The 5,000-nt window shown below is 40.2% G+C and overlaps 1 protein-coding gene across 1 annotated transcript in view; it reads right to left on the reverse strand.

The window, feature by feature from the left end:
- LOC137982820 (uncharacterized) overlaps positions 1-4,797 on the reverse strand; it is a 13,296-nt gene extending 8,499 nt beyond the window's left edge. The window contains exon 1 of the mRNA XM_068829979.1: positions 4,686-4,797. The gene's annotated coding sequence lies outside the window, so the exon portion shown is untranslated. The remainder of the gene's footprint in view (positions 1-4,685) is intronic.
- Between the last annotated feature and the right edge of the window lie 203 nt (positions 4,798-5,000).

A 5,000-nucleotide genomic window follows, 5' to 3' on the forward strand; every position in this document is an offset into this window, starting at 1 on the left:
TGGTACTTGGTAACCTACTCAGCATAGCGGTACACTCTTCTTGTAAACTTCCTGTTCTAAGGGATATTTAATATTTTTCCACCTACTCTTGTTTTAAGCTCCGCTTTTAGGCTTGCCTAAATCTATATATTACTCCGGCTCGGCCGAATCCGCTACGGTTTAAAAACACATTGCATCTCATTTTCCAGCGTTACTTAAGATAGGACGGAACGGAACTGAACGGAATGAACTGGAATGATAGGAAATGATCCGAAATATCCTGGAATGTATCCGAATGAGCCAGAATGACACCGAAAAGTGGGCCGGGTTAATATTTATTGCGACTTCTAACACGAGGGAAATATGACCAGTGTCCTAGAATGACACGGCAGGTGAACATAAACGCTGAAATTATGTCTCAACATATCAATCGCTATTTTCTAGCTATAATTATATCAGGGCCGGACCATTATTTTCCTGAAGGGGGGTATAATTTTCCCCTGCAAACTTTTTTTTCATATGCACCTCTGCAAACATTTTTTTTCGAACAACACCTTCCTGCAAACAATTTTTTTCCGATATTTTTAAACCACGCTCTGGCACAAAATGGAAGTTCCCTTTTTGCTGCCGTTAATCATTATTTAATTTAATATTGTACGGCGGCGAACAACGAATTGGAAAAAGAGAAATCTACAAAGCGGATCGAAATCCACCAATCACTGCCCGCGAACGTTACCATTTGACATGACCACTGAATTCATCTTTTTCGTTTTCTGAGACGTACAGAGAGATGATTGACGGCAGCTATACCCGATTTATGTTTGACAAGTAAGCTCCTACTAATAGCTTGTTTCTTTATATTAAAAACACTCACCATTTTAATTCCTACAAATAAAATAAAGAGAATACGACAGGCAATACGCAAAGAGAGTAGCATACGTTTCTGTTTTTCCGCAAAAGTGGAGTCCTGGTCCTCTTTGACGATGTTCCTATACATATGAAGTTTAATTCAGTGAAATGTAAAATAATGTTCATATTTAATTGCTGCAATAAGTTACTGTTTTTAAGCAAGGGATCAGCCATTTAATGATTTATTATTTGATTTTATTGCCAACATGACCACTTTGAAGTGCCCTGCTTTGCGGGTTTATTTTTGAGCAGGATCAATTTGAAGATCCAATGTGTTACTTTTGTTTATTTCAATTATTTATTTCATGCAATATTTGGTGTTTCAATTTGGTCAAAATGTTGATTTAAATGGAACCCTCTATCCTGTCTACAAACAACTACATACTTTTAGTCTAAATTATTTCAGTTTTGAAATGTTTTTGTTTTCATTAATAGGTTACAAGTTTCTCTGACCACTATGCAAACTATTTTTTCATACATAGCATGTTTGCAAGGCTCTGCAAACAATTTTTTTCAATATTTTCCATATCCTTTCCCCCCTTCCCCCCCAGAAAAATATTGGTCCGTCCCTTAAACCGTTGGGAAAAAAGAGGAAAGGTTCTGGAGAAAAAAACAGTGACAGGGGGAAGGGTGGGGGCCTGAAACATACTCCAAAAGTATGGGCCTGTTTTGCGCAGAAAAGAATGTATTACAGTTTGTTCTGTTATCACGGAGTGAGTTACAGTAAATTATTATGGTTTTAGAAAGAGTAATATTTTCACTCTATATTCATCATGTAAGAGACATCCTGCCGCTAACTTAACGGATTTGTCCTGTATTCTGATTAAAATGGTCTTAGAGAGTCTCTTTCGGTATTTTGTAGATTAAGCACGGGAATTTAGGATAGTATCGCTCCGAACTACTCGTGGCTTCCCACAACACACCAACCTCGTTCCCAGTCTCTCTCTCTTTTCTTCCGTTCTCGACGACGAAACAGGAAAAGAGAGAGAGCCTGGGAATGAGGTTGGTAAATGTACGTGTCAATGAGATCCTAATATTTAAAAGCCTCGGTCACCCACCACTTCAAATTAGTCCAGTATAGCTATTAATGGCCGTCGAGTCTGTTTTTCCTGCGCTTAGAATCTTTTTTATTTTCAATGTTGACGCGCCACTGAGATTCTTTTAAAGCAAGCAAGTGAAGCAGATCTTTTGCGTGCGCTTGTCCACAATAGCTGAGTGGCTCGCTCAGTGGTGTATAACAAATGGGCGACGCATGTAAGGCACTCAAAGAAGTTATTCGATTCTGGATAGTCCGAATTTGGATTCCAAAAGTGTGTTAAACGTGCACTAAATTTGTGAGTCCAAGCCGTAATAGACTTCTTGAATTCTATTTTTTTACCTTATCGGACATTGCTGGAGCATTGGGTGCAAAACTTTGGGCACTCGTGAACCTTACAATTCTGGCTCATTGAGCTCCTTAATTAGCTGGTTTACCGCCTTCGACTAACCGACTAAGACAAACGAAGGTATTTTTGGTTTGGATGGACATTTCCTCCCAGACGGAACAGTCGTTTCAGTGTAAAGACAGATTTTGGACGCACAAATCAGGCGTCTCATTTTGACTGTCAATACCGCACGATTTGTGCGTCTTCTAGTGTGAAAACCGTGCTATATTGAGGTTAAAAGGCAAGTAATAGGAAAGAAGAGCCATTTAATAGTAGGACTTTGAAAGTCGCTGGATCAACTTCACCGATCTCCAGAAACTTCCTTTCTGTATGAAGAGCCGGTCTGCCGAGAAGGTTTCTTGACTAGCCATTAACAGACAGAGTATCACGATCTCAATTTTCTTTCGCATTAGGCATTTGGCTTTCTCTTCATCCCGATCTTGGCACACGCACACTTTTTGAATTTTCATGTATACGCATCAGTGATTCTTGCTCACAGAAATAAATTCTCCCTTGCAAATTCATTTCGACTTTGAACCGTATGTTTGTCTAACCACATGACACAAGTAATGGATGAACTTACCATTAGCTTTTCCAATGTACAGTCTACTGAGTGCAAGATAGATTAAATCACTTAACCGTCTTCTGACCGATATCGGTAACATTGAATCGGATAGGTTCCGTTTCAGTTAGAGGTGCTTGTGTAAATATTAAACAGTAGCGAAAGCAGGAAAATGAGAAGCGCTCACTGAGAAGCAAATCTCAATAAAAAGTGAATGAAGGGGTAGTTTCTAAAGAAACTGTGGTGCTGCGTCGGTGGGGAAGTAGTATACAAAAATTTGGTTTATCAACGGAGTTGATAATGTAAATTGACCACCGTACAGAGATTCTAAAAGCTGACGTTTCGAGCGTTAGCCCTTCGTCAGAGCGGATTCGCTCTGACGAAGGGCTAACGCTCGAAACGTCAGCTTTTAGAATCTCTGTACGGTGGTCAATTTACATTATCAACTCCGTTGATAAACCAAATTTTTGCTCAATAAAAAGTGCTTGTGTGGGCATCTGATAATGGATCAGTAGTCAACGCAGGAGAGGTGATTCACGTCACTCTTTTCAACCAATTAGCCTTATCTTGCAGTATTGAAAGCCAAATCTTAAATACACAAACTATCCTTTTCTTTGCGGCCTCGATACCTAACTTAAGCGCGCGAGCTGTAGCCAAACCCTTATATGTGCCAAAATCCGCCTAAAAGTCTAAGTCAGAGACTCAAGGGCATTTCCGTTGTACATAGGGAAACTGTCTCGCTCCCGACTTTCGTTGAGGAAGTTTCAGAAAAAAAATACCACTTACGCACTTTGCAAGACAATTTCACTGTTCTCTGGAATAATGTCGGTACAAGATAATGCAGCAAACAAACTGATCTTCTATCGCTTGAACCCTATGTTTCAATAAAAGGTCATATCCCTGTTCTTATTTAAAAGCTTCGGTTACCCACCACTTCTCTCAAACAAAAGGCTTTTGGTCAAGGAGAAGATTCCATCACGCGCAGTTTTAATGACATTCGGGACTGTTTTTAGAATTATTATTATTCTCAATTTCGACACGCCATTCAGGCTCTTTTAAAGCCAGCTAGTGATGCACATCTTTTGCGTGCACTTGTCCACAATGGTTGAGTGGCTTGCTCAGCAGTGTTCAACTGAATGGCGGCGCGTCTAAGGGAATTTCGAGTGTCTTAGATTCTGGATATTCAATGGCAAAATAAGGCGTTACCGGTATTAGAATCGACTGAAGGGACAAGTCGTCCCAGACGGTGTGAAAACGCATTTTGGACACGTGAGTGTCGTCTGATTTTGTCCGTCGATGCCGCACGATTTCTCCGTCTTCTACTGTGAAAATTAAAATTCCGACAGCTACGAGCTCATTCCTATGAGAATATTGAAAGTCAAATCTTCAATGTTAGAGGTATCCTTTTCAGTTCCGGCTCTTCAATCACGAATGAAAGGAAAAAGTGAAATAGAGACGCATAATCCGTCCAGACGAATTATGCGTCTCTCATGTTATCCTTCTAGTGTAAAGACGGGACCAACTAAATGAGACGCATAATTCGTCTTGGACGAACTTGGGCAAACATTTTTTCTGCGTCTGTTAATTTCGTCTAGTATAAAGACGGGCACTAGACGCATAATGCGTCTAGACGAACTTTCCAGTTTAGTGCGTCTTCGAAGACGAACTAAAATAAATTCCTCGTCCAGACGCATAATGCGTCTTGTGGCCGTCTTTATACTAGACGAATTTAACAGACGCAGAGAAAATGTTTGCCCAAGTTCGTCCCAGACTAATTATGCGTCTCTAGCATAAAAACGGCCAATCACTACCTTAAGTGCGCAAGAAGTAGCCAAACCCTTATACGTGCCAAAATCCACCTAAAAGTTAAGTCTAAGTCAGAGACTGAAGGGCCTTTCCGTTGTACATAGGGAAACTGCCTCGCCCCCGGCTTTCATTGAGGAAGTTCTAGAAAAAAAATTACCACTTACGTAAGTTGCAAGACAATGTCACTGTTCTCTGGAATAATGTCGGCACAAGATAATGCAGCAAACAAACTGATCTTCTATCGCTTGAACCCTATGTTTCAATAAAAGGTCATATCCCTGTTCTTATTTAAAAGCTTCGGTTACCCACCACTTCTCTCA

The sequence above is a fragment of the Montipora foliosa genome, chromosome 13, assembly GCF_036669935.1.
Source record: "Montipora foliosa isolate CH-2021 chromosome 13, ASM3666993v2, whole genome shotgun sequence".
NCBI lineage: Eukaryota > Metazoa > Cnidaria > Anthozoa > Scleractinia > Acroporidae > Montipora > Montipora foliosa.